Source organism: Heterocephalus glaber, unplaced genomic scaffold (genome assembly GCF_053883595.1).
Source record: "Heterocephalus glaber isolate CG9 unplaced genomic scaffold, H.glaber_assembly_v1.0 deba00001806, whole genome shotgun sequence".
Taxonomy (NCBI): Eukaryota; Metazoa; Chordata; class Mammalia; order Rodentia; family Bathyergidae; genus Heterocephalus; species Heterocephalus glaber.
The window spans coordinates 1,120,259-1,146,450 of NW_028258481.1; the positions used below are offsets into that span (position 1 = coordinate 1,120,259).

The 26,192-nt window shown below is 62.5% G+C and overlaps 1 protein-coding gene across 3 annotated transcripts in view; it reads right to left on the reverse strand.

Moving 5' to 3' along the window:
* Dagla (diacylglycerol lipase alpha) overlaps positions 1-17,320 on the reverse strand; it is a 42,337-nt gene extending 25,017 nt beyond the window's left edge. For 2 of the 3 annotated variants that reach the window (XM_087203804.1, XM_087203805.1), the window contains exon 1: positions 17,238-17,311. The gene's annotated coding sequence lies outside the window, so the exon portion shown is untranslated. Of the gene's footprint in view, positions 1-17,237 lie in introns of all 3 variants that reach the window. The other variant, XM_021251828.2, reaches the window with a different exon arrangement.
* Positions 17,321-26,192: the final 8,872 nt, after the last annotated feature.

Consider the following 26,192-nt stretch of genomic DNA (forward strand, 5'->3'; position numbering starts at 1 on the left):
CTTCTCCTCCAGCGGCGGCTGCTGTGGCTATAAATACCACGCTGGCTGGAGGTGACCTAGAATCCGGCTCCGAGGCCTCCTGGGCCCCTCCTGGCCTGGTTCCGACGGCGCCCACCTGACCAGCGTCCTTCAGCTGTACCAGCCCCTCCAGCAGCACGGTCTCTTCCAGGATGGGACAGCCCCAGGGACTGAGTTTCCTGCCATCAGCACCTCCACCTCGTCACAGGAGGCTCTGAAGACGCTGGGCCAGGCCAGCCTGAGGCAGGCAAGACACAGCACCAGCACCTGGGACTCAGGGTCCTCACACTGCCCGTGGGGTCTCCAGCCCAGCTTGCTCTGAGCCCCACTGGGGGGAGACGGCTCCAAAACGCCAGGCCCTGGGGCCCTCCATCCACAGGCTCCTCATCCCAGGAGCCTCCACGGGACACTGCTTCTGCAGGGGCCCCTAGGATGGCAGAGGCTGCTCCAAGGAGAGAGTGGCAGAGTGGCAAGCACCTTAGCCCCAGACATGTGGGAAACCGAGGACAGAGGATCGCTGGAGCCCAGGAGACCAGCACAGGCAACAAAGCAAGTCCCCATTTATGGCAGCACACACATGCCTGTAATCCCAGCACGTGGGAGGCTGAGGCAGGAGGATTGCTGCGAGTTTGAGGCCAGCCTGGGCTACACAGTGATTTCAAGTCCAGCCCTAACTACATAGTGAGACCTCATCTCAAAAAAGGAGATGGAATGAGAGGGTGAGTGAGAGAGGAAGGCTGCAGATACCCCTAGCTAATCTTCAACACACAACAATGTAAATGCTTAGTCCAGTGCTAGGAAGACGGGAGACCCTCAGTGCCTGAAGGGGGAGAGGGCAGCTGCTTTGGGGCAGGTGTGGAGGTCGCCCCTCCACAGGAGGACATGGAGGGCAACCGGAGCAGACCGCAGGAGCAGGAAGGTGGCACAGTGGGGAAGCTGGGGCCTTGCTGGCAGGAGCCCAGGTCAGGGCTTGGGAACCATGGCCAAGGTGGGCTTGAGGACAGAGGGATGGGGGTGGCCCAGACTGAGACTCAACAAGCAGGATGGGGGCAGGTGGGGATGGGGCAGCATGCGGCAGGCAAGCAGACGAGGCCAAGCCTCCAGGGAGGCCTTGAGAACAGAGGCCCAGGGCTGCCTGCCCCCGCCCAAACCAACACATTCCCTGAGACACTCCAGTTCAGCCCAGTTCTGGCCTCAAGGGAGCCCAGGTGTGCACAGAGGAACCCACAGCTGAGGGGTCCTGGCAACACCTGGGCACTGAGGTGCTTTTGCCAACAGGGTTGTGGCTTGTATCCAGATGTCCCTCCACAGCCTCACAGGTGGGACTTTTCAGAGCCGGCTGGATCCAGGATGTGATAACTACATTGGTTTAGTATAGTTCTGAGTGGATGATGGAAGTCCCACCCTGGGGGTCAACAGGGTTGCAGCCTGGATGGGATACAAGGGACAGAAAAGAAGGCTGCTGCTGCCTCCTGCCTACTCTGCCACGGACTGTTTCCCCTCTGTGATGTCACCCTGCCTTGGAGCCAGCTGACTGTGGACTGAAACCTCTACAAAATGTGTACTGAGGTAAACCTTTGCTCCTTTAAGTGTCAGGTATTTTGTCACAGCAACAAGAGAAGTAACTAAGACAGTCAGTTTACCACTTCTGCAACCCAGCCCAGCCCATGAATGCAGCCTTGTCCAGGGAGGCCTAACTCAGGGTGATGTAAGTCCCACGCAGGAAGGGGAGTGGATCTCCACCTTCCAGCAAGGCAGCTGACATCCATCTCCCCATCCAGCCTACTGTCCACATACTCCACAAGTCTACCTGTCCGTCAGTCCACCCAACACCCCCCCACTTTTAGTCACCACACACACATCACACTGTAAAGCTCTCTTCCTGTCATGGGTTCTGCCCTCACCACCTCCTTCCCAGGCAAGCGAGCCTTCTCCTTGTCCCTTCACCCTCTGCCCTCACACACTATACCCTCCCCATCCCGAGACCCTGCCCCCGTACCCCACTGCCATCCTATGTCCTGGACCTGCCCACCCCATCTCTGGGGCCCAGGCCCTGTCCCTGTCTGTCACAGGACTGGCCTCCCTTTGCTCCCAGCACTCCGCACCACCTGACCTTTCTTGTTCACAACTGGCTCCCCTCACCACGATGTGGCTCCCAAGGGCTTCCCCAGCACCCCACAAATGGCCAGCCAGGTGGCAGGAGCACATCACTCTGCAGCCCTGGTCCAACCCTAGCACCCCTCCAACTGTGGCGGGTGAGGCCAGGAGAGACCTGGGCCTTGTATGCACTGAGGCAGTTGTGGCCGGGTTCGCCTGTTGGGGCGACGCTGGGCACCACCTTTGCGTTTCCTCCCGCTCTGCACAGTGCCGTTCAGCAAATCCAGGCCTCTGTGCCACTCAGTCCCTGTCACACAGGACAGGGGACAGGCAGGCTGCCACCCTCATGGTGAAGCTGCTAGGTGAGGGTGGCTCCGACGGCACCTCAGCTCAGGCCGGTGACAGCCTTCCCGAGTGGGGACTACTCCCCAGGGCTCCCCAGCAGTGGGTAGCCTGGGCCATGGCCCGCCGGCTCCAAGCCCTGGCCTCCCCGCCAGCGTCCAGAGGCTGGGGATGGAGGGTAGAGGAAGGGGCTGGGCAGGGCTGGAGCTCTCTCCCAGCACAGGACACCGTGTGGTTGCAATCAGGGAGGCCCTGGGGCCTCTGGCTGGGGTCTCATGAGGACGAGGGCAGGGAGCTGACTCAGGGTTTCCACCCCTCACCCCGACAGGGGGGCTCATCCCAGCTTCCCTCCCACCCACACCTGAGCCTTGGAGGACATGGAGGAAGAGGCAAGCGTATGTCTCGTCCCACACCTCACCACAGGCAGAGGGCCTGGGGAGGTGACCTCGAGGGTGAGGGTTTGAGTCCCCATGGCCCTTGCCAAGGAGCACTGCTGGGCCTTGGCAGGACGCATGAGATCACGTCTGGAAGGAGCAGAGCCAGTGGAAAGGGCCAGAGGGAAGGAGGCAGATTAATTATGCAATAACGTGCTTACTTATCAGCACGTCTACTGATTGCAGGGGGGGTCAGAGGACCTGGGCTGGAACCCGGCCACCTCTCGCGTGGGCAGTCACAGCTATGAGAAGCCCCGGCCCCACCGTGTTCGACACCAGGCGCCCTCACCGCGGCCGAGGCGAAGGTGAGGATGGAGCAGTCCTGGTTCCCTTCACATCGTCCTGCTCCTGCTACACGGGGGCATAGTGCCAGTGGCTGTCCACGCTAGGCCAGGTGCCGGCGACCAGGCTGCCCACTGGTGCAGTCCCCGCCCGGGAAGGCTGTCACCAGCCCAAGCCCGTGAGGGTGGCAGCCTCCCTGTCCCCTGTCCTGTGTGACAGGGGCTGAGTGGCACAGAGGCCTGGGTTTGCTGAAGGGCACTGTGCAGAGCGGGAGGAAACGCAAAGGTGGTGCCCAGCATTTCCCCAACAGGCCAGGAGCTGCTCACGGGGCTGGAGAGAAAGGGCAGCCTCTTGTTGGGGTGCCGGGCCCACGTAGCCAGCGACCCTTCACCTGGCCCTCAGCCCCAAGGAACAGGACCGCGGCAGGGCCAGGATGGAGGCAGGGTCGGGCTCCTGGGCTGAATCATCGAGGGTGAGGAGGTCAGGCAGGCTGGGCTGCATGGGGAGCTCCTGCTAGGAGGAAGGCGGGCCTCCAAGGAAAGAGCAGATGCGCCTGTGCAGGTCCTGGCCGGGCCATGTGTTCCCCTGCCCCGGCCACACAAGAGTCCCATTGATGCCCCCACCCGCCCCCATCCCTGGAGCCACAGCCCGGCACAGGGCCCTGGGGGCCTCCCTTGTTCCCAGCTGACCGCTGGCTGTTTCTACTGCTGCTGCCCAGGCATGCTAGGCATGCCAGGCCCGGACACTGCGGGTCACATGTTCTGCGCGGGCGAGGCCAGGCGCTGCTGCAGGGCAGCGCAGTGCTCCCAGGCGGCATGCGGCTGCCGAAACACAGGGCCCAGGAGCTAGGGCTACCTGCCTCCCACCCTTGTCCCAGCCTGCCCCCTCTTCCGGGAGGGTAAATCCTTGGGCAAACAGGCAGGCAGTGCCAGCAGCTGGCCAGGGCCGGGGTGGGCGAATACCGCTGTAGCTGCACTCTGCTGAGTTGCCGTGCTGAGGGTCCCGCAGGGCCATGGTCTGACTTCTGGCCACCACACTCTGCAGCCAGGCCTGGCCACAAGCTCATGCGTGGCCCTCAAATGGGGCTTCTGCTCGCTGCTGCCACCCCCAGCCATGTACTCAGTGCCCTCTCCAGGGTGCGGCTGCTCGCCAGCGGGACAGGTGTGGAGAAGGCTGGGCTGGCTCGGGCCGGGTCTGCTGGGCCCTGTCCTGGCTGGGTGACTAAGCAAAGCCCGGGCCTCAGCCTGGACATGGTACGGCTGCAGGTGCGGGTGGAACGGGCAGTCACCGAGGAGGGGCACAGCCGATGCTGACCCTGGCCTGAGGCCAGGACTCCACTGGCAGCGCTGCCCCTGCCCCACACCCTTCCTGCACTCCAAGCACCACACAGATGCCTGCAGGCAGTGTGCGTCCTGCCATGGAGCTGTAGCTGGCCTGCTGTGTGCACTGCCTTTCCCATCTCGCTCTCAGGAATGCTGCAGCGCTCCTGGGCATGGCCTGACACCACCTCCTCCACGAAACCGCCCAGCCTGCCACCCCTCAGGCAGAGTCCGCCAGTGCTCCAGGCTCCTCAGCACGCTGGCAGCGCTGGAGGACAGGGTTGAGCAATCTTCATCTCTGTGGCTCCCAGCACAGTGCCTGGTGCCCAGCAGCTGCTCGAGAAATGCCACACAAGGCCTGCCAGCTGGGTTAGCCTGAGAGACACCAAGGTGGCCTGCAGCAAGTGAGGCCAGAAGAGCACCCAGCAGGCAGGCAGGGCCTCCGGAATCCCGCCTTCCTGTACATCCAGCTCCGCCCACATCAGAGGGTTCTCTGGGGCTTGAAGCTGCCTCCCCAGCTCCCAAAGCAGAAAGCAGATTTGGGGCAGGGGGCAGCAGGGAGGGAGGCACCAGAACTGCAGGAGAAGGGAGTTGTGGCTGCCATCTGCTATGGACAAGATGTTTGGAGAACACTCACTCCTCACTGCGGCTTGAGGCCTCCCAGCCAACATGAGAGGGCAGGTCACCCGCAGATGGGAGGCACAGAGCTGCCAGGGCCCTCCTGCTGCCTGGCACCCAGCACCCCATCTGCCCTCCTGCTGAGGCCAGGATCCAGCACACCCCACTCTCCCTTGGAGCCCCAGGTCCTGGGAGCCAACTCCACCATGGTGACATCGACATGAATGGTGACAATGACCATGGTGTCGGCTGTGTCCATCACAGCCCGGCGTCTGCAGGAGGCCCTGTCCCGGGAACACCTAGCCATTGCCACTGTGCCCGCCACTTCTGGGGGAGAAGGGAGAGGCCCAGAATGGCCAGCCCTGCTCCCCTGCAAGGCCTGGCAACCTCAGGCCCTCCAGAGAGGGCTCCAGCCTGTTCTGCGCGCTAAGCTTGGGCGCAGTAGGGACAGAGCAGCAGGCAGAAAGGAGCCTGCTGGCCGCGAGAGAAGCAGGAGAGTGCCCAGCCACACCCAGGCTTGCAGCACAGAGCCCTGGGAGCTTGGCTTGTTCGTTCTCCTGTCCTCTGCACCATCCGGCCCACCACACAGGGCTCAGAGCTACCAGGAGAGTGGGTGGGGCTGTCCCATCTGGGAGGACCTTCCGGGTGTGGCCACTTGGAGGCAGAGCTCAAGGACTGGGCAAGGCTGCACCTGCAAGCATCTTCCTTCCCCGGCCTCCCCACTCTGCACCGTCCACAGATGCTTAGGGGCATTCAGACGCCCTGCCTGCCACACATGGGCTGTGCCCCGCACTGGGCCAGCAGGGACCTTATGGGGCTGGGAGGTTTGCCGGATGTCCACTTCTCCCTGCCCGAGAGGTCAGTGGCCACTGCCATCCCCCCAACGGGAAGGCCAAGACGGGGTTCAGTCACCCCACATTGCATGCCCTACCGCACACAGCACTGCTGCTCTTCCCCACAGGCTGCCAGCACCCCACACACTGCGACTGCGACACTGCTGTCCCGATGACAGTGCCCGCTGCTGCCAACTGGGGGAGGCTGCAGATGGGCCCCAGGGTACCATGTGCCCCAAGTGCACGGCCGGGCAAAGCCGAGTTTCCCCAGTCTCCCAGCGTCCTTGGTCCAGCAGGTCACGGAGCTGACCCTACTTCCTGCCTTCCAACCCCAGCTGGCACCCATCTGCAGAGCATCAATGGCATCCCGATTCCTAGGCCTCCTGGCAGGGCAGGGAGGGAGAGCTCGGGGCCCCAGGCCTCGCCCCACAGCACTGGGGAGTGGGGGCAGGCAGCCGAGGGGCCCCTCCACCCCCACTCACCCACTGCTCCTGGGACTCGTGGAATTGCTGTCACCACCCTGACACCTTCACAGATACCTCCCGCCTCTCTGAGCACAGCCAGGCCAGGGTGACTCAGCCAGGGAAATCCCAGCACCAGCACCCACTGCGGGACGGCTCTGCTGACACCTCCAGGCGAGCTCAGCACCCACCCTCGCTCCGTGCAGGGTGAGAGGAACACCTGGCCCCCCACCCCCCACCCCTCTGCTGGAGGGAGCCAGTGGGCACGCAGCTACCTGCTGTGAGCCTCTGCCCTCTGCCCTCTCGAGCCTGGCACAGCCCTCCAGCCTCTAGGATGATGCTTTAAAGAGCCTGGGCCCCAGGGGCGCAGGATGGAGGCATGGACAGCCTGCCTCGTTCCTGGCTGGGCTGCCTGACCTGTCACCCACATCACCTGCTGCCTTGGACCCCAAGAAGGGCGGGTGGAGTCAGGACAGATGCCAGACCAGGAGAAATGCCTTCCCAGGGAGGGGCAGACTATAGGTCCACAGCCTCCATAGCAGGACTTCCAGTCTGTGGAGAAACAAACAGGGCCAGGTCCCACAAACCTGCCAGAGCGCCTGGGGTTCGGGCCACCCCATTGCTGCCACCTACGTCAAGATGCAGAAGTTGCTGCCTTTTGCGCAGTGGGGACTGGGTCTGGCTCGGGGGTGGCCCGCCCTCGCCCTTGTTACTCCAACCCCTCTCGCCTGGTACTCGAACAGGCAGTGCCACCTTCCACAGCCAGGGGAGAGGGAGGCAAGAGGAAGTTCTGAGCAAGCCCAAGGCCCCTGTGGCTCAAAGACCAGGCAGAGGAGCGGCCCCCAGCCCTGCAGGCTCCTGGAGCTCTGCTGGTGGAACCTCAGCAAAGAGCTTCTGGGGCCATGATGTGAAGACATCAAGGCCCAGCCTCCAGGGCCAGGAAGGCAAAGACACTCAGGGGCAGCAAAGACAGCCACAGTGCAATGCCAGGGCCAGGGAGCTGCCCGCTGTTTGGCCCATGGCAGATGAGCCTTACCAAAGGGCAGAGGGAAGCCCCAGGCAGCTGCAGCTGGTCTACTGCTGCCTTCGACTCCACGCTGCCCCAAACCAGGCTCCAGCAGGCTCCCCGGCCAGCCAGGAAACGAAGGTGGAGGCCAGCAAGAGTGAGGCTGAGGGTAGCTGCCTGGCCGTCCACGTGGTGCTGCCTGGGCAGGTACTGAGCCCTCTGCCCCAGGTGAGCTTTCTCCTCCCACCCCAGCTTTGATCTGCGCCTCCGCTGGCTGCCCTCTCCTGCCCTGCTCCAGGCTCCACTTGAGCCTGGCCTGCACCTCCCGGACAGGGGTGTGGGTGGTGGGAGCAAGCCTTCCCTCCATCGTAAGGCTGAAAGAAGACTGGAAGCATGTGACCACACAAATCTCAGGGGTTTACTTAAATGTCTTTCAAACAAATAGCCTGAATGGATTTTTCCCACCCTCCCTCCCCACTGGGCCGGCCGCTCAATGGAAAGGGCAGCTCAAAGGGCTGAGGCAGCTGCAGGGGCTGCTGGGAAGAGGGTCCTGCCACAGAGCCTGCCCTGGCACGGAGAGTGCAGAGGGGCGACTTCCAGCCTGCGCTCAGACCCCAGCCCTCCCAGTCCAGCAGCACCGCCTCCCTCGCTCTGCCACTGGGCAGCAGTGAGGGCCTGGGCAGCCAATAGGCAGGCTCCCTTCTGGGGCAGCACATGTTGCTTAGGAAGTCAGGCAGGGGCTCAGAGTGGGGAGACACACGACTCCCCGGAAGTTCAGAAGAGCCTGGGGAAACTATCCAAGCCTCCTGATCCCTAAAATCTTACAGATGAGGACCCCAAGCCCAGACAGGCACGCAGCCAGGCTAAGGTCACACAGCACTGGGTCTCCGCCCACCTGGGGCTGTCCCAGCTTATTCGGCCAACCGCTAGTACTTCCTGAGCACCCTACCTGCCTGGGCATGGGAACAGGTCCAGGCACCTCGTGACACCAGACGGGGACAGACGCTGTCTGGAGCCTGGAAAGCTGGGGCCAGCACTCCGACCCTTTCCTCTCCGGGCCTGCATCCCCAGACGCCGGCGTGGGCGGACACGGGAGAAATACCAAGGACAGCAAGTGCCAGGCAGCGCCCACGGCGAAGGTCACCCGGGGAAGGGCCTCATCCTGGGGGTCGCAGCCAACTTTGTCTTCTAGCAGGGCACAGCGCCTCGTGACCAGCGACCCAGGAACAGACAGGCTATACCTGCTTTTTCTATTACAAAATTATGCTCTCCTTGGGAAATAGAAAGCAACAAAAAGAACGAAACAGAAACCACCAGGGATGCCTTTAGGAAATCATTAACTACTGGGATCCCTAAGCTCTCCCTCTCTGTCCGCACACACTTGCTGTTCTATCCTGCCGGTTTTCCTCAGAGAAGGGAGCTTTCTCTCCACCAGAAGTCCGTACACTCATCTCTCCTCGCTCCTGTGGAGCAGCCCCATCCCGAGGTCTGTGCGTTTATCTGACGCCTTCCTGCCGGTGGACAAGTGGCTGCTCCCCTCTTCCTGCTCTGAGCTGGACCCAGATGGGGGCAGGACTGGGCTAGTACCTGGCACTGCCTGGGCAGGGGCGGAGCGTCCTGTATGGGCCTGGTGGGTCTGGCCCCGCTGGTTCTCAGGCCTCAGTGATTCCCGACAGGAGTGCAAAACCTGGACCAGCAGGGAGCACATGGACACCTACTGACTCCCAGCCCCCACCCAGCAATTCCACCTTGGCCAGTCCACGGCAGGGCCTGGAGCCCTCCTGGGCTGCCCTGGGGGCTGTGCCCCTTTGGTTGCCCAGCCTGCACCCAGCACATGCAGACTCCCAGGAGCATGGAGGGGCACATCTGGCCAGTTCCAACCATACCCGGGTGGGACCTGCAGGGCACGGGCACGTCCTGCCCAGTGATCGTCATGCCCTGGTCAATCCAGGTGTGGCCCAGGGACCAGCAGCTGCCCCTTGCTGTTAGAAATGCAGGTTGGAGCCCACCTGACCTCTGCTGGAACGTTCACGGGCAAGCCCCCAGGGCTTGGAAGCCATGCCACCCTGACACTCCCCAGGCCCACGACCCCAATTCTATAGGTGGGGATGGCAGCGGAGGCAAGAGAACAGGATGAGGACAGACACCTCTAACCACAAAGCGGGGGCAGAAGCCAGGTGTCCCACCCACCTCACACCCCCGGGGGCTCATTCTGCACCATCGGGCTGCAGGTCAGGCCATGCGGAGCAGCTGTCCTGGTGTGGAGCTGGGGCCAACCCGGCCGGCTGTACTCCTGGCCACACAGCCCACCCCACCAGGGGCCCGGCAAGGGCGGGGGTCCCACCTCCACAGCCTGCAGGCTCCGCTGTCACAGGAAGTGGGATCTGGGGCGGAGGAACCAGGAGCTGCGTTTGGATCGAGGACTTTATTTCCTCCCAGCCAGACCCAGTTCTGCGTGCCTTTGGAGAGGAGAATAGCTGTGCTCGGCCCACTGGGGCCGGCCTCTTTCAACGTTCCAGCTGCTGCCATTTCCAATTATGACTTCAGAGGACTCCTATAATTTATACATCCCAGGATGCACTGCTCCAGCTGCTTTATGATGGGAATTCATTACACCATTAGGTTAAACTTTTGTAAAGTACCAAGCAGGCAGTGGGCTGGGTGCCCGGCTTAGTTATCCCTGTTGGAAGCTGGCTGAATGGGGTTCACCTGGGGAAGGGAGGGGGCAGGCTCTGAAGGGTCTGAGAAATGGAGAAGGCAGCCTCTGGAGTGCTGAGGCCTCGGCCAGCCTGTTTATGAGCCGCCCTGCACGACTCGGCAGGTGGGCAGCAAGGAGAACAATCTGGCAGTGCTCAGCGTGCCTGCTGGGGGCAGCGGGTTAGTGAAGCCACCCTGGGTGAACCCCAGCCGCTGCCAAGGCCAGGAGGTGTGCAGTCTGTGGAGGGCGGAGCTGGAAAGCGGGCGACAGCCTGGGCACAGCAGGCACAGAGGGCAGGGCCACCCCCCGACTCTGATGCAGTGTGGACAGCAGGAGGAATGCGGAGCAGCACCGGGACAGACACCAGCTGCAAACACTCAGCTCCAGCCCTGCATCCTCCAGAGCTGAGGTCCTGCAGCCCACTGCATACCCCTTCCAGGGCACCTGCTGTGTTGAGCACAGCCAGGTGAGGCTGTCCCGCTCCCGGAACCACACCCGCCCCACCCTGCAGCGCTCAGAAGTGCGGCTGGTGGCTGGCCAGGAGGCTGCCCCTGAAGTGTGTGTCAGTGGGGCTGCTAACGGGGACACCCTGGGGACCTCTGCTACCCTCCCCACAGCCAGCTGTGTGCACCAATCGAGCCCCTCTGGGGAGAAGCTGAGTGCAGACACACTCTGCCCCAGGCTCTGCCCCGGCCCAGCACTCCCTGCAAGAGTGTGAGACTGAAATGATCCCCACAGAGTCCTGGACTCTCCAGAGGGAAGACACAGCGAGGCTGGTGTCCGGGCGGTGCCCTCGGCTGACCTGCATTCTCCTCCATCCCTGCAGCCCCAGCCCTACAGTGCTCTGAGGCTCCTGAAGGCCTGGGTCACCCCCGTCTCCTGGCAGCAGAGTGGCTGCCTGCCCAGAGGCTCCTGGGGTGGCTTCTCGGACTGGCGGTGCTCCTGGCGCTGCTGGAGGCACAGTCCGGCCAACAGGCGGCTGCACAGGGAGGTGGCTCTGAGAATGACACTGGCTTCCCCAAAGGCCTCCAGAGAGGAAAAGTCAGACAAAGGGAGCACCGGATGGAAGCGGCGCCAAAGAGAAGGAAAGGCAGACAGAAGGACCCAGAGCAGCGGGGGCGGGAAAGCTGGCTAGGGAGGAAGGCGAGGGCCGGGTGGCTGCCGGTGCAGGGCAGGGAGGTACAGGCTGGCACTGCCGGCTGGCACAGGGCAGGCTGGGCAGGCTCCCACTCACAGACAGCACCTTGCACACCAAGGGAAATTCCTGGCACCGGGCAGAGCACAGAGGCATCGCGTGGACCCAGGGTGCCGAGTCCCACTCGAGTCCATGCGGGGCACGGACAGGCTCAGGGCAGGACCTGCCCAAGCAGCAGGGGACTGGCGAGGCTGTTGCTCACGGCACCCACATCAGAGGCCTGTGCTGCGCTGAACTCAGGGCCATGGGATGCACTGGAGGCAGATGCCAAAGGCACCCAGGGTGGCACATGCTTCGAGGCAGACAGTGCCGTGAGGGTAGCATGGGCAGAAAGCCCCAGGATGGCAGGGGCAGGAGGAAGTGGGCGGTGGCCACGGCGGGCTGAGCCGGGAGCCTGATGTAATCCAGCCTGCAGAAGGCGGAAACTTGGGGAACAAAGCAGTTCCACCTAATGGCAGCCCGGCTAAAGTTCCAGTGAGCCCTGCGTTGCCTCCCCCAGCCCTGGGCAGGGGCTGGACGGGGAGAGCCCATGAGAGAGCAAGGATTCCTAGCCGCCGCCCTGGGAACCCTGCCACGCGAGGCTGGGCTGGTGGCCGTCTCCACGCTTTCCGGAACAGACGCCGCTCACTTCCCGGCTCCCGACGAGCCCAGCGGCGGTGCGGTGGGGAGTCTGCGCTTCTCCTTCCTCGACCTAGTTAGGCTGAGCGTGGGAGCGGGAAGGAGGGCCCAGCGGGAGGGACGCGCTCGCTGGACGCTGCTCAGCAGCCTCCCTCCCTCCTCTGCCGGCCCAAGGGTCGGGTCAGTTGGTGGCAGCTGGCAAGCCCAGCGTTTTCTGGGCTCGGTGGGGCAGCCCAGGCCAGGTGCAGATGGCTCAGCTGGGGTGCGTGTGTGTCCCCACGGCATGGTATGGGAGAAGACAGCATGCTTGCTGCTCGCCGGTCGGCACAAGGCCGCTGGATAGGAGGATGGAGGGGCCAGGGAAAGATCAGAAGTGCGCGTGCGCCCCGAGGCAAGGCCGGCGGCCAGGGTTCAGACCCCTGGTGGTGAGGGGGGAGGAGGGCACGGCCTTACAGTGCAGGCGTCTGTTTTGCCTTGGTTTCCCTCTCATCAGGAAAGCGGCCGTGCACTCTCGGGGGGAGCCGGGTGCCCCTCAGACACAGCCCTGGACTTCAGGGAGCTCCCTGGAGGAGACTGCTCATGAGGCTGCAGGAGAGGTGGGGGCGGGACAGAGACAAACCCCAGCCCCGGCCCCCGCCTGGCCGCTGTGTGACCCAGGACAGGGACTCGACTCCGAGCCTCCTGCAGGACAGAGGTGGAGAGAGGCACCAGGGCCTGGTCACAGCCAGCACTGTGCTGTGCTCTGCTTTGCAGCTGAGCGGAGTACCCTGCAGACACCAGTGTCCTCCCTAACCCGAGCCCCAGAGAGCTGACAAAGCCAAGCACAGTGCTGTCCCCGGCGGGCTAGACAGCCCTGCAGAACCTGCTCCCCTCTTGGCTGTCCCTCAGCAGCCCCGAACCTGCCCCCGGTCCTCACCCTGAGGTGGCACCTGGCCTTGCCCCACACATCTCAGTGGCTGCCTGTGTTTTCCGCAGTGACAAACCCCGGCCCCCACCGGTGGCCCTGGGCACCAACTCCTATCCAGTCCTCGACCTCAGTCCTCATGGCTTGTTTCATGCCTGCACCCTCAGGCTGATCGCACATGAGCACCTCACCTGCCTTCCCAGCTGCAGCCCTGAGCCACCGCGCCCTGGTTTGCGCCTCTAGGTTCTGAGGGGGGCACCCAAGGCTTCCCTTCAAGGTCCCTCTTGCCTCTGACCTTGGTAGCACCCACTTCTAGAAATCCTCACGCCACTCCTAGATTCTGACGCCCTGGAGGGCAGGAGCCACACTTCAGGCTCTGCTGTATCCTCAGCCCATACTAGGTGCTCAAGAAACAGCTGGCCCTGGCCCCAGCAGAGGACTCCGGGGGCCTGCCTGTGACCGACTACAGACTGCAGGACCCACCTGCCCAGGGCAGGGGCACCGGGCCGTAGGACGCCTTCCTGGTGCTAACCTATGCAGTCCCTGACATAGTCACTTTCTGTGAGGAGACAGGCAGAGTGTGGCATCGCGAGTGCCCTCTGCCCTTGGGGACCACACTTGGCCTCCTGAGACTCTGCTGCAGGGAAATCCATGGTCCCCACCTCCCCGGGAAGGAGACAGAGCTGGAGGTGCCAGAACTCGCGCCTGGGTAGTCATGGCGCCTGCAGTCTGCAGCGCTGTCTCTGTCACAGGTGGCCTGTCCCCGGCTGACTTCCAGGGGGCTTGGGCAGGAGTGAAGCGGCAGCGCCGTGAGCCGCCCCCAGGTAATACACAGATGGGGGCTGGGGGGCTGCACCCAGCCCAGCTCCCTTCTAAGGAAAACAAAGAAAGCAGGAAGGCCCCTCTGTCCCACCCCCGCCCGCCTGGACGGCCACGTCCTAGGGGTCCTCACCCCTCCTGCTGCCACCAGGAGCCCAGCAGGGCCCCTCCCACATCCACCGACACCGGGCTAGCCAGACACCAGGGTCCACGGAGGCCCACGCCACCAGCCACTCCATGCCCCTGCAGCCCTGGATTCCCATAGCCATGCGGCAGGCACCAGCTCTACATGCACGCCGGGCAGCCTGTCCCGCTGTCCTCAGCCACATCTGGCAGACGTCCCACAGAAAAGCCACCTGGGTCCCCATCCTTCCACCCCCCTGGACATCCTAGTGGCAGAGTTCCCCACCCACAGCAGCTTCCAGCATCTCCCTGAGCGCAGATCAAGCCAGTATCAGGAAGGAAAAGGGAAAATGAAGAGAAACGGTATTCAGCACTGCCCACCAGGAGGTAACTGCATCCTCCAGCATCGCAGCTCTGCGTTCTGAGATTTATCTCCCTGACCACAGGCTCGCTGATGTCCCCCAGCGCTGCTGGCCTGGCCCACTGGGGTGGATGGAAAGCTACTCCAGGGAGAAGTCGGATTCTTAAAGGCCTGCTGGACGACAGGTGATTTCACGCCAAGGTCCCGGGTCGGCAGAGGGACGGGGTGGGGGGATGGTTTCTGCTGACCCAGCTCTCCTGGCCCTGGCCAGCACCTCCAGCCTGAGATGCCTGCTTCCCTGGCACCCCTCACGCAGGGCAGCCAGGCATCGTGATTTATGGGGTGCCAAGGGAGGAAAGGTTGCCAGGAGCTGAGGAAGCAAGTTCTGGACAATTGTGAAGAAAATGGGCATAGTTCTGAGCACCAGAGCCGCAAAACCCCAGCTCCAGGGCGGCTGGCCCTCGATGCCCACCGCCATGGTGCCAGCCCCAGCCCCCGCCCCAGCTGGAACCTCAAAATCAACATTTGTGCACAGTGACAAGGGACACCACCTGGCCAATCAGGGGACAGGAAAGAAAGCTCAGCTCTGCTTTAGGGGAGCACAGGCCCCGTTGCAGCCCAGCTCTGCTGTGCAGTCCCAGCACCCCAAGCAGATGGCACGGGGTGGCTGCAGAGGGCTCCTAGAGCCCCAAACCATAAAGCTGAGCCAGGATCCGGAAACACGGGCGGAGGTGTGGAGGGTGAGCCGAGGAGACGGGAATACTGAGCATCCACCGTGGCAGGCGGCCCCTCACTGGGCTCTGCAGAACAGGTGGGAAGCCCCGGACACCCAGGACCAACCTGGGAACAACCAAGGACACCCCGAAAGGCCAGGCAGCATCTGGCGGCAGATGGAGGACAGGCACGTCCACCGCATGGAAACATGTGCCTGCCACTGGGCCTGGCAGGACCGCATCCGCTGTCCGGCCACAAGCTCCACACCGCAGCCTGGATGCAGGCAAAGCTTTCTGCCTGGGGGAACAGGCTGAGAAAACAGGCTTGCTCACATGGCACGCTTGAGGAACGGGCCTGGGCTTGACAGGGAAGCCTTCCTGGCCCTGAGCCCGTCAGGGCTCTGTGACATAGGGCACAAACATCCTGGAGAGCTGTCATGCACCTGTCTGTCCTCGGCACACCCACGGCTCCCCCTTCCTTCCCCCATGACCCAGGCATTGCCTACTATTCCTACCACTCCTGCCGCCCCACTGCAACTTCTCTCACAGGACCACCCAGCCCCAAGCCCACGCCATGGCTGCCCTGAACCACTTCCTTTTCTTCAGGCCACAGCCCACGGCGCTGCTGTGCCTGCTCCCACCCCACCAGGGGAACTCTGGGAAGAAAGCACACACTTCCCAAGCCTCCCTCCCACACAGGTACCCCGGACCCCACAGCCAGATGCCTGCCAACCTGCAGAGGAGGTGGCAGTCTGCAGCCCCGGCACAGGGCTTCCTCCACCTGAGGCCACCCCTGCAGGCCGCCTTGTTGTGGTGGCCATGCCAGAGCCGTCCTCGGGAGACCCAGGCCTGGTTCCACCTCGGGAGCTGACTCACAGCATCAACAGAGCCCACTCTCCCGGCCAGGAGCCACACGCCGGAGCCACAGATTCCCCATGCCCGGGCCTGGGCCTCTGGGCTTCCTTCTTGCTCATCAGATCCACACCCCCACTTCCTACCAGCTGCCTTCCGGCCTGGGCTCTTTACCTGCAGCAGTCCCTGACCTTTGCACACCTTTCCCGAGTCCACCTGCGCAGGCTCCTCCCGTTTCCAGAGACCGCTGACCACGGTGTAAGGGGCTCTGAGAGATAAACTCTGGCGTTCAAGGTCACACAGACAAGACTGGGATCCAGGTTACCTGCTCCCAAATGCACCTCACCGAATCCTGGCTTCGGGGAGCTCCGCTGAAGCACCAAGAAGCCCCCTTGGCCGAGTAGCACCTGCCAGCCACCCCAGTCTCCAACCTCCACCGCGACCCTTCCCAAACGCCTCCCCCAGCGCCACCCATGCACACCCCTTTCACTCCACTTCTCTAGGGGAGAGACAGAGGCCTGAAGGTCTCCCCACATCCTGAGGCTTCCTGGGGTCTGCAACCGCCCCTCTGTCAAGTAGGGCACCGTGTGACTGTGCGCCACCTGCACCCAGAGCCTCCCGAAGGATGGTGAGGGCGGGCGTCATCCAAGCACACTCCTCCAACAGCTGCACCCCAAATGGTCCTGTGGACCCACAGCTTTCAGAGCCTGGGGAAGAGGGTGGACTCCCAGATGCCCTGGGGTGAAGCCATCGACTCAACCAGAAGGCAAGGCCTGGCCGCAGATGGACACCCAGGCGCTGGCCCACAGCCCCTGGACCACGGGTGCAGCCACCTCTTGGCACCTTCGCCACTGTCACGCCCTGCACATGGACAGACCGCTGAAAACCAGCTGTCTCCCCTCTCCCCACGGAGCAGGAACCGTGACCCCAGGGCAACGGGGTGCGGTTGACGCCATGAACTTCACGGAGGGGCGTCTCCTGTGCCTCTTCACACCCACTGTGAGGAGCACCAACCTTCTCCCAGCGCGTGTGCCCGGAGGCATCAGAGCCGGGCCCCGACGTCACGGGCAGGGTGGCCGAGTGGGCGTTTGCCCTCCCATCCGTCAGGGTCTGGGGCACAGATTCCCACAGCACTGCGCAGAGCCCCGGCCCCGTCTTGCAGTCCTGCTGAGGACACTGCCTGCATGCCGAGCCCACCGATTCCTCCAACCCAGTGCCACCACCTAGACCGTGCCAAGCCCAAGGCCGGCGCACCACGCACGGCGCGCGGCGCCCCCTGCTGGGACCCGGGACCCGGGCCGCGCATCACCTGCACGGCCGCAGCTGGCACCGCCACGCCGCGCTGCGCCCGGCAAGGGAACAGGGGTTCGGACGCGGGGCCCGGCCGGAGGAGCGCGCGCCCCGACCGCCCGCGTCCCGCATCTGCGCCCGGCCCCCTGGACCTCGCACCTGCGCGGCGCGTGGCGGCCCCGGCCCGGCCCGGCCCGGCCCCTGCCCCCTCCCCGCGCCGCCCTGGCCCTACGGTCCACCGGCCGCGTCCTCACCTCCCGCGCGCCGCAGGGCCCCGTGCGCCCCGGCCGCCGCGGCCGCCGCCGCCTCCATCCCGGCGCCCCGGGCCCCGCTCCCCACGCCGCTTCCGCAGGGCGCCGGCGCCGCGCGAGGCCGCCCCCGCCCCCGGCGCGCTGCGTCCTTTACGTAAACCCACTCCGCCGCCAGCGGTGACCATGGCGACGGGCGGGGCCGCAGCGCCCCCTGGCGCCAGGGAGGGGAGCGGCGCGCGCGCGAGCGAGTCCTCTGCGGGGCGCGTGGGGGCGGGGCGCGCGGGCCCCGCAGGCTCGTGGGCGCTGGGGCCGCGGGAAGGGCCGCTCCCAACCTGCGATGGCGCCGCCCGGCCCCTCCCCCGGGCCCCGCGTGATCGGGTTTGGCGTGGGAGAGGAAGAAAAGCAAGTGGGATCTCTGGGAAGCGGCTGGTTTGGGGGAGCGCAGGAATGGTTCCCGCCCCCTGGTGGCGGAGCAGCTCCTCTAGCGCATCTGCTCCGCGGGGTCCCCTGCCGCCTCCCACAGTGCTTGACTTTCGCAGGACGCTGGGCAACCTTGAGTCTGGTAAACGAAGAAACCCCGTCCTCCCGCCCCTCCCACCGGCTGTAAGTCACTCCAGGCGTCTCCTCGGCAGGGTCGGCGGCGCTCTTGCGCTTGGGGTGCGGGCAGGGGTGGGGCGCAGAGAGCTCCAGACCCCGGCCCTGCCCTCCAGGACCCAGGTCTGCGCAGGCGGGACAGTGCAGGGCCACAGTAACCGTGGGACTGTGCGCAGGGCTGCAGAGCCCTGAGGGGGGGCAGCAAAGATCCCCGGGGACGGAGTTCCCCAAGGTAGAGTCGAAGTTCGTCCGAGGCAAAGCGAGGCCAGGGCTTCAGACAGGGAATGTGCCAACAAAATGTTTCCTGGGCCCAGCTAGCGTCCCGAGGGCACAGCGAGCATCTGGCTGAGTCTGGTGGGAGCCAGGTGGAGCTGGGGTGTGGGTGAGCGAGGTGGAGGCGCCTCACCTGCCCGTCCTGGACATCTGGCTGACAGGGATCAGGGCCAGCCCGCCCCCTGCCGGGGCTGCTGGCAGGAGTCTGCAGTTTATGGTTATTTCCTGGAAAGCCTCTGCCTTAGGGGAGAAGGAAGATGGGGCGGGAGCAGCATGGGATGAGGACCTGGGGGGGGGGGGTCCCAGGAGCAGCGCCCCCCCCCCCCGGGCGGCTGGGGAAGGGCTGAGATGAGAGTCAGCTCTGGAACTCCTTTCTGGATCCTTGCAGTTCATCAGAATGAAAAAGTGCAGACTGGATGTCTCGGTTCAGAGTTCCCGATTCCCAGAAGAGGAGTTTCATTGTTGTAGTGTGGGCTGTGGTCAATCAGACAACGCAGAGTGCCTTGTAATAAAGACGGCCCTGCCGACCCACACTGAGAGAAGTCATGACCTGAGCAGCCGCTCCGCGAGGGTGTTTCTGTCACTCACACTGCTGTGCACCACATCTAATGCCCGCAGTTCGAAGGAGCTGAGGTCCATTGTCACCTGCAGTTTCAGGGGGTTCAGTCCATGGTGGGCTGGTGCCAAGGCGGAAGCAGCGGGGTGTGGAGAAGGAGAACCGCCCACCCACGTCGTGGAGGCCAGGAAGCAGAGAGAGAAGGGATGTGCAGCTCCCGGTGAGAGCCCAGTGTCCACCTCCACCCAGGCCCCAGTTCCTACAGCACCCTCAGCCGTGCACATGGGGGAGTAGTCAACTTCCACACACGTGAGGATTTGGGGCGCCTTTTTGTTCTGAACCATAACAGAGGGCTACTGCGCTCTACTGCTTAGCTGTCCTGTGCACACAAACCCACACCAGTCCATGAGCATGAACAGGTATACACACACACACACACACACACACACACGTCCTCCTTCCCATTCGTCCAAAGTTGTCTTGTCCAAACAAGTCCCAGCAGTCCATGCTGGGCCACCTCTGAGGCAGGATGGCAGGAGGTCACCGTTACTCCAGATCTTCAAAGTGATACCCTTTCCTCCTCAAGGCTGAGGCAGTCCCAGCTGAGCCTTCAGTGACTGCATGAAACTCCCACCAGCTGATGGAACTCTTGCAGTTCTAGGTGTGGTTGGGACCATTGGGATCTTGTCAGGAATGCAGACTCAAGGCAGGAAAATTGCTGAGAGTTCAAGACCAGCCTGAACTACATAGCAAGAACTTGTCTAAGAAAAAAATGCAAATTAAATTTGCAAGGGATTTAGCTCAGTGGTGCTGCTGACTGCTTCACAAGCACAAGTCTCAAGTTTGAGCCCCAGTACCAATAAAAAAGGAATGCAGACTTCCAGGCCGTTCACCAGACCCTGTGTGATTCAGGCACATCCAGGTTTGGGAAGCACTCCGGTTACGCAGGCTGGCAGGAAGAGGGGCAGGATGCAAGAGATGTTCCAAGCTGTGATGGAGCCTGCTTTAAAGACAGGGCTGGCTCGGCTCGGTGTGTGGGACCTGCTCAACAGGCACCGGGTCCTTGTCCCCTCTGCATCTCCCTCGTGGGTCGGGACTCCTGCCCCACAGGCTGAGCCTTCCATGGTTCCAGCTCCATGGCAAACCTCTCCGCAGGCCCAGTGCCTCGGGCTCCTGGGCTCCTGGGCTCCTGGGCTCCTGCACACAGTGCTATGGGCGGTGCTGCCTGGGCCCTGGCTTCCTCCGGGCCCCAAACAGCCAGGTGCAGCCCGAGTTTCTGATTCCCAGGGACCTTGACTGTGCCTCCTGGTGGAGTGTTCTGCCCTAGAGCTGGAGACCCAGTCACCCGCAGCTGCCTGGCCAGGAAGCACAGGCAAGGACATAACCTCCACCTCTAGTTTTGTTTTCTTTCTTTTTTTTTTTTAAATAACCACTTTTTATTTTTATTTTATTTATTTATTTGTTTATTTATTTATTGGTACCTGAGATTGAACTCGGGTCCTTGCGCTTACATAGCAGGCGGCCAAAACACTGAGCTAAATCCCCAGCCCCTCTGTTTTCTTTCTGAGACAAGGTCTTGCTACATAGGTCAGGCTGGACTTTAACTCACTGTGTAGCCCAGGCTGGCCTTGAACTTGCGGTGATCCTCCTGCCTCAGCCTCCCTATCCACCTCTAGTGCAAGAAACAGCCCACTGCGGTGGGGGGGGGGGCGTTCAGGCAAGTCCTCCTGGGTCCCTGACCTGGTGTAGCCAGACTCCAGCTCACCCCTGAGCGCTTCCCACCCAGCTCTGTCAGTCTGGGCAGGCTCCCTGGAGACAGCCACCGGGTCTGGAGCAGTCCACAGCAAGGGCAGCAGCACCAATGAGGAGCATGTGGGTCCTGGGCCGGCAGCCAGGCTGTGCTCCGTCCACTCTGCCAGATTCCCACTCTGGCCTCAGTTTCCCTCTGGGTCCCAGCGGGGATGATAGCATGGCTCCTGCCCCCAGGGGGTGGAGTGGACAAAGTAATTAGTGAGTGACATCGCCTGCTTTGCACAGCGGCGGATCAAATGCTGCTACTAGAAGCTAGAGTGGGAAGACAGCTCTGCTCCCTTCGCCCCTCCTCCATCCGGCCGCCCTCTGCTGCCAGCTGCAGGTCTCACCAGACAGAGCCAGGATGGCATGGAACTTGGCACATTTCCCCTGTGTGGAGCGTGAGGCATGGCAAGCCTCGCAGTGTCATCTGTCTCCACAGCTGGTACAGCTGCACCCTGCCCCAGGCTCAGCCCCAGCAGCTGCAGGCCTCAGAACAACTGCAGAATCCCAGAGGTGGACACAGCCCTGGCTGCACGGCCCTGGGGCCAGGGTGACCACTCAGCCCCCGGGACACGCTGGCTGGGGCGGGGAGGGCTCAGCGTGCAGAAACTTCGGTGTGAAGCGCCTGCCATGCTGAGGGGATCCCATGACTGTGTAGCTTGGGTGGGGGTGTAGGACAACCGGATAAGACTGAAGCTCTGGTCCACGAAGACTTCAGCCTGTCCCAGGGGTAGAGTCCAGGCAGCCCCAAGGTTTGGCAGTGACCATGACTTCGAGCAGCCCGCCTGGTCCCTGTGGCTGGCGTGTGACTCTGCCCACCTCCAGAGCGGGGTTTTCCACCCCTGAGTGTGGGGCCCTGGCTCTTACCCCGAGTCCTGCCCTGGCGCCTCTGATGGGGTGGGCGAGAGGCAACTGCCCAGTCCCCCGCCACGGCCAAGGAGGGGAATGGTGTTTACCCAAATAGCAGAGACCGGCCTGCTGGGAGGGAATCCCAGGTTGCTGCCAGACTCCGGGGTGGGCCCGAGGTGCAGGGTCAGGGAAACGCATGTGAATTCACAGGAGTTCTGGCCTTCCGGTCCTCCCTGGACCCCCAGGCCTTTTCCTGTCCCGCCTCCCTGGGCCCTCCTGCTTCGAGTGGGGGCAGCGGGGCCTGGAGTAAGGGCCTGGCCGGGAAGGTCCCCGAGTGATCTTCAGCCCCTCCCGGTCTGCGCTGGCACAGGTCCCGCTGTGCGCCGGGGCTGGGCGCTGGGGGAGCTGGGAGACGCCAGGCAGACGGGGCTGACGCTCCACGCGGGGTTGGGGCTCCGCCCGCCCTTCCAGACGTCCCCTGCTCGCCTGGGCTTCACCTGCACTTTCCCCGAAATCCCCAGAGGAAGGGAGATCCTCGCATCTCATCAAACCAGCCGGCCGGCCGTGTCTCTCCGGCCTCCGCCTTGGGAAGTAAATGGGTCTCAGGAAGTCTGTGTGCTCGCGGCCTGAGATTCGTGCGCGCTGTGTGGACGCCAGGAGCCGGCAGTCTCCTTCCGGGTGTCACCCAGCGCTGCTGCCCCTCACTGTGCGCTCACCCCAGGGCCTCAGGCACCCGCGCACGTGCCAGTCTGCCCGCCTACCGCCCGCCCTTCGCCCGCCCTTCCCCCGCTCGCCTGTCCCCTCCCTCCTTCCCCCCAGCTCTGCCCGACGTCACGTCCTGTTGATTCTTCCTCCTAGTTATATATTTGACACTGCCCACTCTCACCACCTGTGCCCCCCACGCCCAGGGCGCCTCTGTCTGTCTTCAGGGTGAGCATGGCGGCCCTCACATGTCACCTGGTTTGCCCGACAGGCAGTGACCTTTAGGAGTGAACATCAGGTCAGCCCTGCTCGTGAGGCTGCTGTGGTTTCCTGCGCTCTTAGGACAGACTCGTGTCCTCCTCTGGGTGGGTCCTACCTTCACACCTGGGACCGCCCAGGAGCGGTCAGAGCCTTGTTGTCCACATGTTTGTGCTGCACATGGGCTGTGGGCTGTGTCTGTCCCTGCACTTCCTGTGAATGCAGTCATAGGTGCACACTGTCTGTACCGAGTTCTGCTCAGCTTCATCTCTGCGAGATCCATTCACGCTGCTGCATGTACCTGTAGCTCATTCTTTTTCATTGCCATGCAATATTTCATGAGATAAATATACCAGAACTTGCTGTTCTGCTGTTTTGGGGATGTCAGGGCCTTTTCCAGTTTGAGGCTCTTATGAATGAGCTGTGCTATGATCTGAATATATTTGTCCCTCCATGTTTCACCTGCTCGCACCGGAGCCCCAGGCGACAGTGTTAAGTGGTGGGGCGCTGGGGGTGGCCGTGGTGCAGGGGCTCAGCTTGCATGGATGGGACTGGTGCCTTCTCAAAGGGTGTATGGTTGAGGCCACACTCGTCAGTGAAGTTAATAGGACACACGTGTAAATACCAAATAGTTTCTCTGGTGTGAGAAACTGAGAGTGTAAATAAGGACTAAAATGATTAAAATGTATAACTGATGATGTGAAATAGGAAGAAAAGGTCCAAAGAAGCAAGGGAAGTGGGAGGGGCAGGGGAACGGGAAGAAGGGAAAGGAAAAATTATGAGAAAAGGAAAAAATGGAAACGAAGTCTTTGTAAATAGGGAAGGGAGCACAGAGAATGGGGAAAAAAATAAGAACCAAGACACATCATGTACAGGAACAAGCACCCAGTGATAAATGTAAACGTACTGTATACCTAACATGGACCAAGAAAAGAATTTAAGGGAAAATCGAAAAAGGGTGTGCGGGCCAGGCGTGGGGCACACAGTGAGGAGACTGAGCCAGGAGGACCACAAGTTCAAGCCCACCCTGGGCAAGTTAGTGACGTAGTGGGACCCTGTCTCGGCATAAAAAGGGCTACGGGTGTAGGAGGGGTGTAGCCCAGTGGGAAGGCCCTGGGGTCCCACAAAACACCCACCCCACAAACAACCTTCCTCACCCACAGCTGGCCCTGCCAACCTGCAGCTCACGCAGCACTGCTCTGTCCCGAGCTCCTCACTGGCCGCTCCAGCTGCTGAAGTCCGTGCTGGGGTTGTGGCCACGCAGGGCTGTGCTGGCTGCTCCGCTCTTACGCTGGGCCCTGGGGGCTTCACCCATCAGGACGGTGTCTCCGGCCACTGTCCCTGTGCCCAGCCCGGGCACCGTCAGAGCCCGCCAGGCCCGTCCCTTGGCTGACACCCACGGCATACCCCTCCTGGGGCAGGAGCCAGTGAAGGCCACCTTTGCAGCTAACTCACGACAGAGGCCCTGGTGGGCCCCAAGGGACTGCGCTTCCCAGAGGTGGCCCTGGGCTTCCAGGCTGATGAGAGCTGTGCCCAGGGCCGGGGCAGGTGGGTCCCCAAGGACCACTGGGCCTGTGCACCCTGGAGTCCTGAGGCCCTGTGCCCCGGCCCTACATAAACAGTGGTGCCCATTTCCACCCCACCGGTACCCTGCTCGCGTGCTCAGCATCCTCTCTCCATGCCCGTGGACCTGGCACAGAGAATGCCGGGAGGCCGTAGGCAGTGGGACAGTAGAGCTGCCACTGCTTTCTGAATATTTCCATGGCTCGCAGTTGAGTCCGGGGTGCGGAATCCACAGACACACAGGGCCAGCTAGTTTTTTGGGGTCTCTAAGAATTGTGGCAGTGTGCATAGAACTCGTGAGCTGAACCATTTTTGATGTTCACCTCAGGAGCATTCAGTGTCCACAGTGTGAAGTCCTCACCACCACCCCTCTCCAGGACTCTGTCCACTTCCCCCCATGAAACAAGTTCCCCATCCCTGGAGCCCACTCCTTCACACAAGTGAGGTCACAGGTGTCTGACTCATCTCCCCAAGCATGACGTCTCCAAGTTTCATGTGTGTTGTGCCTTGTGTCTGAATTCCTTCCTTTTCACCACTGAGTAATATTCCCGTGTGTTACATACCATACTTCATCCATGCCTGAAAACACAGTTCAGGCTTCTGTGGACATCTGGAATGAAGCTGCCCTGCAGGGGAGGGAGGCTTTGATTTGTGCTTTTTCCCTAAGCCTGGGCAGTGTCAACTGGCACCTCACGGGCTTGCTGGCCATCAGTCAGTAGCGTTTGCCTTGGTTTCTGCCCACTGAGGTGAAGGTTACACACTAATCCTGGTGTGCAGCCCAGCTAACTTGCACATGTACACAAGTGGGTTTCACCATGCAGACCAAGGCTGAGAACACCTGGCACCCAAGAAGGGCTCGGATGCCTCCCCCCAGTAAGGCCCCCCTGACCTGCTGCTGTGGCTGCCGCTCAGGGCTGCTGTGGCCCGATTCCCAAGGCCCGGCCTGGCTCTCGGCCACAGCCGGGAGGGATTTGTTTCCGTGCAAGGGCTCGGCCTGCTGGCGTGTCCCGTGTCCGGCATCCCTGTCCCGTGTCCAGTCCGTGTTTGGCGCACACCTCACACCAGTAGCCTCGCTCCCGTCCTCTGGAGCTCCACATCCCTTGGTTTACGCCGGCGACCTGGGCCAGCTGCAGAAAGGCAGGGGCCGTCCCTCTGTCCCTTCCGGCTCATGCTGCCTCTGCCACCCTTTGTCCGTCCCTCCCTGCCCCAGGAATCCCTCCTTCTCCTCCCACCCCAAACTCAGCCCTGCCTCGCTCGCCTTGGAGGTGGCTGCTGGCTGAGCCTGTAGTCCCAGCTTCCTGGGAAGCTGAGGCAGGAAGATCTCTTCCGGTCAGGAGTTTGAGACTAGCTTGGGCAACATAAGATCCCATCTCAAAAGAAATAAATACATGGGCCGGGGATTTAGCTCAGTGGTTTTACCACCTGCTGCACAAGCACAAGGACCCAAGTACCAAAAAAAAAAAGAAAGAAATACATAACATACAGTAAGATAACCTTTATTACCGTCAAAATTGCATGGCAGAAAACAGGAAGAGAAAGAGGAGCAAATATAAGAAAAGAACCGACTCTGTTCCCACTGCCAGGGGCGCCACCCTGAGACCTCCCCGCTGCCCCCTCCCTAGGCCAGGCGTCAGCACAGACTCGGGTCCTGCTGTCCCCACGGCGATGCCCTGGTGTCCTTCAGTGCCCAGCCACTCTCAGACCCATCTCTGCCCCTCGTGAGCCAAGGATGGAGCTCAGCAGCACTGCAACAGCCCAGCAAGCACAAGGTCCCAAGTTTGATTCCCCGCACCAAAAATAAAATTGCCCCTTGTCTCAAACCATTAGGCTCCAGAGTGAGTGGCACCTCCCACCCCTCCCACCAGACCTTGACCACGGCAGCGTTTATGAGAAGAGCCTGGGGTGGTGGTGCACACCTGTGACCTCAGCACTCAGGAGGCTGAGGCAGGAGGGTCACCAGGAGCTTGAGCCCAGCCTGGGCTGCATAGTGAGTTCAAGGCTAGCCTGAGCTATGTAACTTGAAACAACAAACAAAGGAGGGACAGGGACAACTTCTTGCAGGACTGGGGCAGGGAACATCCCAGCCGGAGGTCCTCTTGGAGTTTTACAACCACAGACGGTGAGGGCCCGGGTCAGGGTCCCCTCCTGTCCCTCCTTTAGGGGCCCCTTCGCAGCACCTGTCCAGGCCCACGGTTCAGGAGTCACAGCTGCAGCTTCAGGGAAACTGAGGCTCAGGGAAAACTGACAGGCGGATGTCCCCCCCCCCAGTCCCTGTGCTGGGCACAGGCCTAGGCTGACCTCCCCACCCACAGCGGTGCCCAAAGCCGGCCGGTCCTTGCGTGTGAAAGGGCAGCTTGTGCACCCAGGGG